The following is a 14,515-nucleotide window of genomic DNA, read 5'->3' as shown; positions in this document are numbered from 1 at the left end:
AGTCAGCCTTAATAAGAATCAGAAGCTTGAATTTCATTGTCAGCCATCATTTAGTTTTATAAGGAATAGAGTGCAGAGGATGATGTGGCCTTTCAGAGTGAGTTTGCTGCTTTTTATATTAGCTGAATTCTCCAATGTACCCCCTTTCTACAATAGTCACAAACAAATTGTGTAGGTACAAAGTTTGTTTTATTATAAGGTGGTATATATGAAATGATTTTAGGGTACCTAAACACATGTACTCTTAGATGTTTTATTATAAGATAGTATAGATGAAATGATTTTACGTTTCCTAAAAACATTTACTTTTAGATACCTCTCCAGCTTAATTGACTATTGATGTTTACATATAAATCATAATATACATTTGATATGATTTAAATACAACTGGGGTATAGTGATGATGCCCAGAGATCTCTCAGCATAAATGGGTTTATCTACTTATTTCTTGGTACCATTTTTGATAGAGTATTTGGGGAAAATGATGTAGAAAGGGGAATCTAAGGATAAGACAATTTTGCTTTCAGCCAACTTCGGTTGTAGTCATTTTACCCAGAAAAAAAGTCCTGTGATAGACTCTGGGTACTCAAATATGTGAGCTTTTCTGATTAGGCATACTGTAAGGAAAAAACTTCAGCTGAGCATTTGCCTCTAGGGATAAAAATATAAACATCTCCTAAAGAAGGAAGATCTGCTGAGAGAAATCTCCATCTATCACAGATATTTACTGACCCTCTGCTGTGCACACAGCACAGTGCTGTGTGCTCCAGAGTTGAAGAGACTTTAGATTTGTTACTCTTTCTAAGACTATTTGTTGTAATAACATTGCTTTTTGAAAAGTGGCTGTTCTTTATTTCACCTTTTGTGCTCTGCCATTCTAAATGATTTCTTGATGGTAAAAATTCTTCTAATTTTGTTTTTTTTCCTTCAAATTTAAATCTATTTGTCATTACAATATTTTATAAAAATTATATGTTTTGTACAACAAAAATATGAGCAGGCAGTTGTGGATATACTGCTATTTATAGTGTCAGAATTATTTTTTGCATAGCATAAACTTTTAGCAATTATAATGTCCTATAAGGAAAAAATTGACCAACTGCTATAAACTTTCCGTTCTTATTATGTAGACAGTATTGAGCAGTGGCTAAGAGCACAGAACTGAAGACAGACTATGTGAATTCAAATCTCAGTTCTGTTATTTATTAGTAATATGACCTTGGGCAAATTATTTAATTGGTTTCTCAGTTTCTGCATCTGTCAGTGAAATAAAGTGATAATATATCAATCATAAAGTTGCTATGAGAATTAAATAAGCTGACCTTTGTAAGGCACTTAAAACAGTGCCTAGTACACTAAAAATACTTGTGTGTTTGCTAAATAAACATGAAGATAGTCAACAGTCCAAAATATATTTATTGTCTCTCATATTTTTTCCATTAATGTATCATACACTAACTCAGAAACATTTAGTCTTCAAAATAATACCAATGTAACAAATGCTTGGAGACTAATGTCAACTTAAATAATTTGAGAATTTAAAGAAAATGAGCAGCCAGCCATCTTTCTACCATTTTGAAATTATATCACCAATAGTGAGAATTGCCAGTTAGAAATTACTTTACCAGTATGCTTAGAAATGGCTGGATATGATTGCATGGAAGGAGCTACTCACCGCCATACTTACTGTGATAACCAGAAGGTGCACTGTGCTGCCTTGATTTGTGATGCTGACCAGATCAACTATTTTTCTGGAGGCTTGAAAATTGGAGCATTAAAGAAAGTGATATTTGGAGAATCTGTCTGTTGAATTGATAGTGCTGCTATAAGATTATTATGATATAGCTTTTCAATAGTTCTAATGCAGTAATACCATAAGAGAATACACTCTAAAGATGTTCTCTTCTCTTGGTAATTAAAAAAATATTCACAGCTTCTTGTTTCACCATCAGTTTTTTGCCTATATCAAGGAACTTTGTTACTCAACAGAGCTATTCAGTAGTTCTATATTCTGAATGTGAAATACAAGGTAAACATTGAAGCACACATTCAATCTTTTCTGAATTGAATAAGAATTGTCAACATATATATTCCTTCATTTGGATTTATAGTTCATTAGATCACATCCAGCATGAATGAGATCTTTCACATATCTCTTTCTCCAAATTGTTTCTTATGGCCATGGTAGATCTCAAAAGTACAACTAAAGCACTTGATCCTTTACCAATAGACATTTCAGGCCAGGCATGGTGGCATACACCTGTAATACAAGTGCTTTGGAAGTCTGAGATGAGAGGAGAGCTTGAGCTCAGGCATTCAAGACAAGCCTGGGCAACATAGGGAGAACCTATCTCTACAAAAAAATCTAAAAATTAGCTGGGTATGGTGGCACATGCTTGTAGTCCCAGCTACTTGGGAGACTAAGGTGAGAGGGTCATTTGAGCTCAGGATATCAAGGCTGCAGTACAGCATTATTCCATTATCATGCTGCAATGAAGAAACATCCAAGACTGGGTAATTTATAAAGAAAAGAGGTTAAATTGATTCGCAGTTCTTCATGGCTAGGGAGGCCTCAGGAAAACACAATCATGGGAGACACCTCTTCACAGGGTGGTAAGAGAGAGGAATGCCAAGGAAAGGAGGAAAGACCCCTTGTAAAACCATCAGATCTCATGAGAACTAATTCACTATCATGAGAACAGCAGCACGGAGGTAACAACCCCGTGACTCAATTACCTCCCACTGGATCTCTCCCATTATATGTGGAGATTATGGGAATCATAATTCAGATGAGATTTGGGTGGAGACACAGCCAAACCATATCGTTCTGCCCCTGGCCACACCCAAATCTCATGTTCTCACATTTCAAAACACAATGATGCCTTTCCAACAGTCTCCCAGAGTCTTAACGCATTCCAGCATTAACCCAAAAGTCCAAGTCCAAGGTCTCATCTGAGACAAGGTAAGTCCCTTCTGCCTATAAGCCTGAAAAATTGAAAGTAAGTTAGTTACTTCCAAGATACAGTGCAGGCATAGGTATTTGGCAAATGCACCCATTCCAAATCTGAGAAATTAGCCAAAAACAAAGGAGCTACAGGCCCCACACAGGTCTAAAATCCAACAGGGTAGTCACTGAACCTTAAAGTTCCAACATGATCTCCAGGTCATAGTAATGCAAGAGGTGGGTTCCCATGGCCTTGGGCAGCTCTGCCTCTGTGGCTCTGCAGGGTATAGCCCCCACCCTGGCTGCTTTCACAGGTTGCCATTGACTGTCTATAGCCTTTCTAGGCACAAGGTGCAAGCTATCAGCAGATCCATCATTCAGGGGTATGAAGGATGGTGGCCCTCCTCTCACAGTTCCACTAGGTGTGCCCTAGTGGGGATTCTGTGTGGCGGGCTTTAACCCCACATCCCCTTCTGCACTGCCCTAGCAGAAGTTCTCCATTAGGGCTCTGTCCCTTCAGCAAACCTCTGGCTAGACATCCAGGTGTTTCCATACATCCTCTGAAATCTTAGGTGGAAGTTCCCAAACCTCAGTTCTTGACTTCTGTGCCACAGGCTCAACACTACATGTAAGCCACCAAGGCTTGGGGCTTGCACCCTCTGAAGTAATGGCCCAAACTGTACCTTGGCCCCTTTTAGCCATGGCTAGAGCTGAGCAGCTGGGATGCATGGCACCAAGTTTGGAGAAGGCACAGGGTAGAGGGGCCTTGGGCCCAGGAAGGGCTGCCATGAAGCTCTCTGATGTGCTCTGGAGATATTTTATTCATTATCTTGGTGATTTAACATTTGTCTCCTGTTACTTATCCAAATTTTGGCAGCTTGCTTGATTTTCTCCCCAGGAAAATGATTTTTCTTTTTTATTGCATTGTCAGGCTGAAAATTTTCCAAACATTTATGCTCTGCTTTTTCTTGAATGCTTTGCCACTTCTAAATTTCTTCTATTAGATACCCTAAATCATCTCTATCAAATTCAGATCTTTAGGCCAGAAGAAAATGTTGCCAGTCTCTCTGCTAAAGCATAACAAGAGTGACCTTTACTCCACTTCCCAACAAGTTCCTCATCTCCATCTGAGACCACCTTAGCCTCGGCTTCATTGTCCATATTGCTGTCAGCATTTTGGTCAAAGCCATTCAACAAGTCTCTAGGAAGTTTGAAACTTTCCCACATCTTCTTGTCTTCTGAGCCCTCTAAGTCTCTAGGAAGTTCCAAAATTTTCTGCATTTTCCTCTCTTCTTCTGAGCTCTCTAAACTCTTTCAATTTCTGCATGTTACCAAGTTCCAAAGTTGCTTCCACATTTTGGGTGTCCTTACAATGGCACCCACTCTACTGGTACTAGTTTACTATATTAGTCCATTCTTATGCTGCTATGAAGAAATACCCAAGACTGAGAAATTTATAAAGAAAAGGGGTTTAATTGAGGCCTCAGGAAACTTACAATCATGGTTGAAAGACACCTCTTCACAGGGCAGCAGGAAAGAGAAATGCCAAGCAAAGAGGAAAAAGCCCTGTATAAAAGCGTCAGATCTCATAAAAACTCACTCACTGTCATGAGAACAGCAGCATGGAGGTAACAACCCCCATAATTAAATAACCTCTCATTGGGTCCCTTTCATGACACGTGGGAATTATGGGAATTACAAATCAAGATGAGATTTGGGTGGGGACTCAGCCAAACCATATCAAGCAGTTGCTGTGATTGCACCACTGAACTCTACACTGGGCATAAAGGGTGAGATCCTGTCTCAAAATAAAAGAAAAAAAAATGAAAAGAGAAAGGAATTTTGTATACTCCAAAGGCAAAACCATGCATTGTAAATGGGACATGTCTTTAAGGCCCCAGCTTCACCATAGTTGGTTATATGTCCATCTGAAAGTGAATATTAACTTCTAATCCCTCATCTGTAAAACAGAAATGACCCAACCTAATGTCCTCAGGTTGCATGGCTAACAGTTAGGAATTAACTGGTCAATTCTATGTCTTATTACATGTCCTGAAAGTTAACTTGGTTCATGGAGATGTCCTAGACATATATGTTTAAATAAGAAATGGGCAGTAATATTTGGACAGCATTCATAAATGTAATGGCTTCCACACAAGTCAAGGACTGGTGAATATTAGTAATAGGGAAAGTAGTGTAAATATAATGATTGGACTTACACTATAAACAATTGCCAGGCTGAACTGCCCAGCTATGATAATTCCTCAAAAGCAAAAATGTTGTGCTTACTTGAGAAGCAGAAGAAAGCTAAGGCATACAGTATAATACTCCTTTGGGATCAGGTTGATTCCAGTAATGTTTACCAATGCTCTGAATGATGGAGGAGAAAGCACCCTTATTAGATTTTCCAATAACCCAGTTAGGCAGGAAAAAAGATGAAATTAATTTAAAGAGACTTTGACAAATAAGAAATGACCTGTCAACACAAGTTTAGAAAAGGGCAAGGATAAAAGAAATATTAGGCTCAGAGTATCTGTAATCTGATAGAAGATGGGAATGGCCAAAATAAGTGTCCAGGACTGGACCTGTGGCTCTTAGTAAGGTGAATAAAAGGGGGTAATGTAGTGCTGCCACTTTGAAATATGTACCTATTGAATATTAGGGCATATGCAATAGGAATGACCAACATTACCTAATAGATGAAAATAGGCCCAATCAGGAAAGGGTAAAGAAAATGATATATCCTAAAGAAGAGGTTAAGGAGAGATTTTCCCATGTAATAACTGTCTGCTATAGATATTCCATTTTTGCATATCCTATACCATAGGAAATCAACAAATTGTGATGTTAACACCAAAGTTGTTTTGTTCAATGTCCTTTCATTATAATATTGATGATAAAGAAAACTGCAGGTTCTTCACATGTACCCCAAAACCTCAAATGCAATTTAAAAAAAAGAAAAGAAAATTGCTTCGTGGTTGGGGTCATTGTCTGTGTGGAGTTTGCACATTCTCTCTTGCCTGTGTGGGTTTTCTCTGGGTTCTCTGATTTCCTCCCACATCCCAAAGTTCTGCAAGTCAGGTTAACTGGAATATCTAAATGGTCCCAAGAAGAGTGAGTATGCATGAGTGTGAGTGACCTTTCAATAGGATGGCATTCTGGACAGTGTTGATTCCTGCCTTGTATTCTGAGCTGCCGGGAAAGGCTTCAGCCATCCATGACCCAAATAAGATTATTATTTACTTGTTTGTATTCATCTTTCCTAAATGGTATGTATAGCTCACATTTATTTCAATGTTTAACATTAGAGGTGCTGTGGGTTTTTATTTAGAAGTTTGGTGATATTTTTGTGATCAGAAATATGCCATTTCTTAGAAACTTAATTCTTATTTTTATCAATTAGTCTATGGTAAAATTAGTTTCCTTGTACATTTCCTTATACATTCTGCAATTTCCAAGAACCTATCAACCACATTAAGTGGGTACTTAATGTATACTCCTCAGATAGAACTACTTTGGAAACAATGGTACTATACCTATCACTAACATTACAACCGGATATTAACCAGTTTTCAAAATCGTTCATCTTTTAACTGAATACAACCAGTGGTCTTTTTCTCTTTCTAATTGGAAGAGGTGTACAAATCACCATACATGGTTAGCTCCTTGGTTCAGTTCAATATTGACTCTATATCCCAAAGGATATTCCCTGAACACTTCCTTCTTTGGTGTTAGCTTCACACACTGTAATATGCCCTTTAATATATCCTGGATTATAAAATTCACAGCCCATTATGGACTTGTCATCTATGAATTTAACTAAAACTTTTTGTAACCTATCTACATTTTTAGTTTTTATTACTGCTTGCCTAGTAAGTTCTATTTATATAGCACCTGAGGTGCCAAAATATTACTTTATTTTTCTTTTATTTGTCCTGAACTTACTTCTTTCAAGGTCTAAGTTCTGGCTATAAGATTCCAGTAATTGATAAACAAGCCTATTTTCTCTTTTCAAACGTTTATCACAAACATTTTTGACATTTCTTTTTCTAGATGTCAAAAGCCTATTTTTTTCAGTCTAGCTTTATAAAAAGTCGTCCATTCACACCCCATCCTCTTGGTTATTTTATCTCATTTCCTTAAGCTTCCTTGGGATGTGTTAACTGTTGACACAAATAGCTGTTTCCTCTTGGGTCTGCTTCCATTCCACACAGGAAAGGTGAAGCAATGCAAGAGGCACAATACATTTATTCATTATATACACTAAAACAGCCCAGACAGTGGATATGCCATAGGCCTGCAGTACTTGAGAAATACATGACTTATACATACTAAGCACAGTCTCTTTTATCTGTGATCTAAGACCATCACTATCATTTTATCCTTTGTGCACTATATATGAACTCCTCCATAACTTCTCCTAGATCTTCCTTCAGGGGAGAAGTAGCTATAACTAGAAAGATCTTTCCCTGCCTCTCATGGTTATTTTCCTAATTTGCATGTGATTTTTTTCATTGTATCATCCATACAAGAACAGAGGTGCATAGATACTGCACCAAGAGTGCGCCTCTCACAGCTGATCCAATTGCATACATTACTAATCCACTTTGATAAACTCTATGTTTCTATTTGCTCTCGTTTTTGTAGTTCTGAGAATGTACACATTCGGTCTTCTCCTGAACATGTCAGTTCTCTTCATTGTCTTAAAAATCTTTAAAGTTTCTAAATTCACTACTCTAAACAATTATCTGTCTGGTAACTATTGTGATATATCTGCTGTCTTTGGTTCCTTATGTAATACAATCTCTCTCCCACATATCTTTTAAATTTCTTAACTTAAAAAATCCTATATTATATCAAAGCCCATAGTTTCCTCTTCAGATTAATATTGCATACAATATTCCTGGATGCATACTCTATTGTTATCTGCATGTTGTAATGTTATTTAAGGCATAAGACCCTCTTAATTTTATATCTGGTCTAGTTCTATTGAAGATTAGCTTAATATTTTATATTTCATTTCCATTATCTTTTTCTAATGCCTAACACTTTCCCATGACAGAAAAGCTTGGCTATTTTTAGGAAAATGCTTATAATGACTTCAGAGTCCTTTCAGTAGAGGCTAGCTAAGAGCCACTTCTGCCAGATGTATTTTTGAAATAACGTTTTCCTAGATGCTCTGGTCCACATTTCAAGTTGTCTGCCTATTTTATTTCAGCTGCCCGATTCATTCAGCCATTTATCTGTGCATCCTTTTTTCTTTCAGTTATTGGGTGCTTCAGGCACTGTGTGTTTGGTGCTGGTCACATAGCAATAAAAGATGGCCTTTTTGTCCTCAAGGAGTCTATAATCTAATGCAAACAATTATTCAGATTCTGATGCTCTTCTAGTTTTTCTTCATTGGCTTAGTGTTTACTACTAGAAAAGCTTAGGGTGAAATGCAGAGATTTAATTACATACTTTCTGATTTAGATAATTTATTTTAAAAAGTAAAATACTTGGCCGGGCATGGTGGCTCACTCCTAATCCTAGCATTTTGGGAGGTCAAGACAGGCAGATTCCCTGAGCTCAGGAGTTCTAGACCAGCCTGGGCAACACGGTGAAACCCCGTCTCTGCTGAAAATATAAAAAGTTAGCCAGGCATGGCAGTGTGCCCTGTAGTCTCAGCTACTCAGGAGGCTGAGGCAGGAGAATTGCTTGAACTCAGAAGGTGGAGGTTGCAGTGAACCAAGTCACACCACTGCACTCCAGCCTGAGCAACAGAGTGAGACTCCATTTCCAAAAAAAGAAAAAAATAATAATACTTTTATTTTTTTCAAAATGGCTGACTGGAAGCATTTTATGCAAACCTCATCCATTTAAGAAAACCAAAATAGCATAAAGACAATCATACTTTGAATTCTATTTTCAAGAGAGAACGTGAGACTTCAACAGAAAAGTGACAGGAAAACATCAAAAGCTAGGAAACAGAGGGAAAAGAGGCAGTCTGCTTGGCTGGGACCAGCAGGGAGCTGGAAGTGACTCCCCAACACAGGCAGAGGGTGAGTGAGAATATTTTTGTGGTCTACCTTTCCACTGGGGAATTGTACAAACTTAGGGAGCTGACAGGCTCGGAAGGAACTGCTCCACAGAGGCAGCTTGCTCTGTGACTCACACCCTTTTTGAAACCTAAGTGGCTACATCAAGATTTCATGACTTCCAATTCTGGAAAGCAGGCACTGACCTTGGGACTTGAGTGAGATGCAAGTTGCCATGGAGACCTGGTCTGAGCTGGGTGGGTGCTCCTACAGCCTAGAGCTGAGTTATAGGCTTGGCATGGAGTGCCACATTTGATGGCTACCTGAGTCTGCTGTGACAGCCAGGACTGGGGAGTGAGCCCCACTAGGGATGGGGTGTGAAAGGGATGTGTGTCTTTCACCTGCTCGCCAAGGTTATGTCTTCTGCAACCAGCTCCACACTCCCCATGTTAGGATCAGAAAGGCAGCTTCTGCCCCTTACATGAACATTCCATGAGGTGCCTGATGATCACCCTGCCCCTGCCTATCATGGTTTATGCATGTACTTGCCATTTGGAAGTCTTATAGCAAGCTTGCCTGGTGTGGCTTTGCCCAATTTTGACCCCCTCCCACTAACGCAGACAGGCTGGGGTCTTGGATATTGTACAACACAAGTCACCACTTGGACACCTGAGCAATCCTCTCAAGGATTGAGTTCAGACCTAAACACCCTTCTGCCATCACCTCAGTGGGGACCTCCTTGTAATTGCCACCTGTTAGCCTGGAGGCTGGCCTTCACAGCCCATCACAACCCTGCCAACACAAGTGCAAAGCACTTGGGACCCAGAAGAGCATCTCACCACTGTTTCCACCACCACCCATGACACGCTGGCCACCCAGGAACTCAAGAGTCCACTTACTCACCTCATCTATCACTATCACAACCAGCATCTGAGAAAGCCATCCATAAACCCAATAACTGGCCTGCCTGAAACTGCCAATGCACCCCAGGGAACAAGGATAGATATGCCTAGTCCATCACCAGTACCACTGAAGCCTGAAGACTGGACCATCTAGCATTCTAGTTCCAAGCACAACTTCAACAAAGCCTCCTCTAATAACCATACCCTAACTCACCAAAAAATCCACAGATACTACTGATGCTATTTATACCAAAGAAATCATAGAGATCCTTTAGTACTACATGCATCCAAAAGCAAAGCCAAAGGACCCTCCCCAGCCAATATCACAAACATATCTTCAGGAAAACATCTCCCTTGCAATGGGTGGCTCAAGCCTGTAATCCCAACACTTTGGGAGGCTGAGGTGGGTTGGTCATGAGGTCAGGAATTTGAGACCAGCCTCCTGACCAACATGGTGAAACCTCATCTCTAAAATAAAAAATAAAAACGAAAGTAAGTTCAAAAACAGGAAGAAGCAACTATTACATCAGATGCCCAGATGTCAACATAAAAGCACAGGAAATATTTTTAAAAAGGGAATGTGACATACCCAAATGCATAAATAATTCTGTAGCAATAGACTCTTACAAAAAAAGAAATTCTTGAAATCCCAGATAAAGAATTCAATTCAAAATAATGATTTTAAAGAAGCTTAATGAAATGCAAGAGAAGTATAAAAAAAATAAAAATATCTCAGAAAGACAATTCAGGATTAAAAAAATTACAAAGGAGACAGATATTAAAAACAAAAGAAATTCTGCAAGTGAAGGATTCACTTTAAAATCATGAAATACATTTGAAAGCTTCAACAATCAGCTAGACCAAGCACAAGAATTTCGGCACTTAAAAATGGGTCTTTTGAAATGATCCATTAGAGGCTGGCCTTCACAGCCCATCACGACCCTGCCAACACAAGTGCAAAGCACTTGGGACCCAGAAGAGAATCTCACCACTGTTTCCACCACCACCCATGACACACATGAAGAAAAACGAATAAAAATAATGAACAAAGCTTTTGGGATGTTTGCAACAACATAAAGCAATTAAATACTCAAATTATTGGTAACCTTGAGAGGAGAGAGATCAAAAGGTTTAGAAAACCTATTTAACAAAATAATAGTGGAAAAGTACTCAAGCCTACTAGAGATTTAGAAATCCAGATACAGGAGGCTCAATTATTTCCAAACAAATACAATGTGAAAAAGTCTTCACCATTGTACATTATAATCAAAATAATTCAAAGTGAAGAGTGAATTTTTAAAACAGCAAGATAAAAATATCTAATCACTATAAAGTAAAACCTATAGACTAATAGCAGAATTCTCTGCAGAAACTCTTTAGGCCAGATGATAAGGGAATGATAGAGCCAAAGTGCTGAAACAAAAAAAAACCCTGGTAGCCAAGAATACTATATACATCAAAATTAATTTTCATAAAGGAGAAATGGTCTTTTCCACACAAGAAGATGCTAAAACATTCATCTCCATTTGACAAGCTCTACGAGAAATGCCCAAAGGAGTTCTAAACTTGGAAGAAAAAGGATAATATTTACTATCATGAAACACACAAAAGTACAACACTTACTGATGAAGCAGTCACACAAAGGATAAAGAAAAATAATGAAAAAATGGCACCACTACAGATCATATGTTAGGCCACAAAACAAATGTCAATAAAGTTTTCAGAAAATGAAATCATATTATCTCCTCAGACCACAGTAAAACACAATTAGAAATTTTATTCCTGGAGGAACTTTGAACACTATACAAATATATGAAAATTAAACAACATGCTCCTGAATAATCATTGGGTCAATAAAGAAATCAAAGTGAAAAGTAATTTTTTGAAACAAATGAAAATGCAAACACAACTTAAGAAGACCTCTATGATACAGCAAAAGCAGTGCTAACAGAATTTTATAGCATTAAATGCCTACATTTAGAAAGTAGAAAGATTGCAAATTAGTAATCTAACAATGTACATCAAAGAACTTGAAAAGCAAGAACAAACCAAACGCCACATTCACAGATGAAAATAAATAACAAAGATCAGAGTAGAACTAAATAACAACACAAAGGATCTCATACTGTAAATGGAGACTAAAAACCAATACAAGGGATCAATGGTATGGCAAAATTGGCTATTCAAAAAGATAAACAAAATTGGTAAATCACTCACTAGACTAATCAAGAAAAAGAAACTCCAAATAAATAAATTAGATATAAAAAGGATACATAACTGATATCACTGAAATACAAAAGATCATCAGAGACTATAATGAACAGACCTCCCAAGATTGAATCAGAAAGAAATAGAAAACTCAAACAGACCAATAACAATTAGCATGATTGAATTAGTATCAAAGAATTGCCTAATAAAGAAAATCCCAGATAAATTCACAATTGAATTCTTCCAAAAGTATAAAATAGAACTAATACTGATTTTCCTGAAACTATTGAGAAAAATCAGAGGAAGGAATTTTTCCAAATTCATCTTACAAGGCCAGTATCATCCTAATACTCAACCAGACAAAGATACAACAATAAAAACAAACAAAAACAAAAACTTTAAGCCAGTATCCCTGATAAACATAAATGCAAAAATCCTCAACAAAATACTAGCAAATCAAATTTAACAGCACATTAAAAAGATAACTACTAACAAATGGGTTTTATTTCAGGGATGAAATGATAGTTTAATATACACAAATCAATAAATATTTTATATTATTACATAAACAGAATCAAGGATAAAACCCGATGATTATGTCAATAGATGCAGAAAAAGCATTTAATAATGTTTGACAATCCTTCATGACAAAAGCCCTCAACAAACTAGGCATAGAGGAAATATACCTCAAAATAATAAAGGCTGTATATAACAAACAGTTTGTTATATACACCTAACATCTTACTGAGTGGGGAAGAGCTGAAAGTTAGGTTATATACACCTAACATCTTACTGAGTGGGGAAGAGCTGAAAGCATTTCCCCCAGTAACTGGAACACAAGGATGCTCACTTTCACCATGTTTATTCAATATAGCATTGGAAGTCGTAGCCAAGGCAGTCAGGCAAGGGAAACAAATAAAGGCATCCAAACTGGTAAAGAGGAAGTCAAATTTCTCCATTTGCTGATTATACGGTCTTATATCTACAAAAAACTAAAGACTCCATCAAAAAACTCTCAGAGTTAAAAAGTAAGTACAATTGCTATACACAAATAATGATTGAGCTGAGAAGACATCAAAAAGGCAACTTTATTTACCATAGCTATGGAAAACAAAAAATAAACCAAAAAACTTCAAAATACATTTAACCATGGAAGTGAAAGATCGCTACAAAAAAACTACCACACACTGATGAAAGACATGAATGAGTAGAAAAACCTTTCATGCTCCTGGATTGGAAAAAAAATTAAAATGATCATACTGTCCAAAGCAATGGATAAAATCAATGCAATCTCTTTTAAAATACTGTTATTTTTCCTAGAATGAGGGAAAAAAATCCTAAAATTCACATGGAGCTAAAAAAAGAGCCCAAATATCCAAACCAATCTTGAAGGGGTAAAAAAGCTGGAGGTGTCACATTACCTGACTGAAAATTATATTACAAGGCTATTATAACCAAATTAGCATTGTAAGAGTACCAAAACAGACATATAGATCAATGGAACAGAACAGAACAGAATAGAGAACCCCGAAATAAAGTTACATATTTACAGACAATTAATATTTGACAAAGCCAACAAGAACTACATTGGGAAAAGAAAACCCTTTTCTGTAAACAGTCCTGGGAAAATTGGATAGCCATATGCATAAGAATGAATCTGAACTTCTGTCTCCCACTATACACAAAAATTAACTCAAGATGGATTGATTGATTGATCAAACACTATGAACTATACAGAAACTATAAAAACATGAGTTGGAAATCTTCTGGACAATAGTCTAGGCAAAGAATTTATGACTAAGAACTTAAAAGCACAGGCAGCAAAAACAAAATTAGACAAATGGGACTTAAAAGCTTCTACGCAGCAATAGAAATAATCGAGTGTGAAGAGACAACCTGTTGAACAGAAAAGAAAATATCTGCAAAGTATTCTTATAATAGGGAACTCATATCTAGAATATGTAAGGAACTCAAACAACTCAACAACAAGAAACAAATAGTCCTATTTAAAAAAATGGCCAAAGGACATAAACAGACATTTTCCAAAAGGAAACATAGAAATGGCCAATTAGTGATGAAAAAAAGTTCAACATTACTAATTGTCATGGAAATGAAAATCAAAACCAAAATGGGTTATTACCTTACCCCAATCAGAATGGCTATTACCAAAAAGACAAAAAATAACAGATGTTGGTGAGAATGTGGAGAAAAGAGAACATTTATACATGGCTAGTGGGAATGTAAATTAGTACAACCCTTATGGAAAGCAGTGTGGGAATTTTTCAATGAACTAAAAATAGAACTTCTATTTAAACCAGCAATCATACTACTGGGTATCTATCCAAAGGGAAATAAATTTTAGAAGACATAAACATATAAACATAAAAGGATGTAAAATAGACAAAACTTCTTTGAAAAAGAACAAAACTGGGAATCAAACACTG

The 14,515-nt window shown here is 37.0% G+C and overlaps 1 pseudogene; it reads right to left on the bottom strand.

The window, feature by feature from the left end:
- LOC108592191 (elongation factor 1-alpha 1 pseudogene) overlaps window positions 1–9,409 on the bottom strand; it is a 67,879-nt pseudogene extending 58,470 nt beyond the window's left edge.
- Between the last annotated feature and the right edge of the window lie 5,106 nt (window positions 9,410–14,515).

This window comes from Callithrix jacchus, chromosome 6, assembly GCF_049354715.1.
Source record: "Callithrix jacchus isolate 240 chromosome 6, calJac240_pri, whole genome shotgun sequence".
Classification (NCBI taxonomy): domain Eukaryota; kingdom Metazoa; phylum Chordata; class Mammalia; order Primates; family Cebidae; genus Callithrix; species Callithrix jacchus.
The sequence above is the reverse complement of the archived record's forward strand: the minus strand, read 5'-3'. Positions and strand labels throughout refer to the sequence as shown.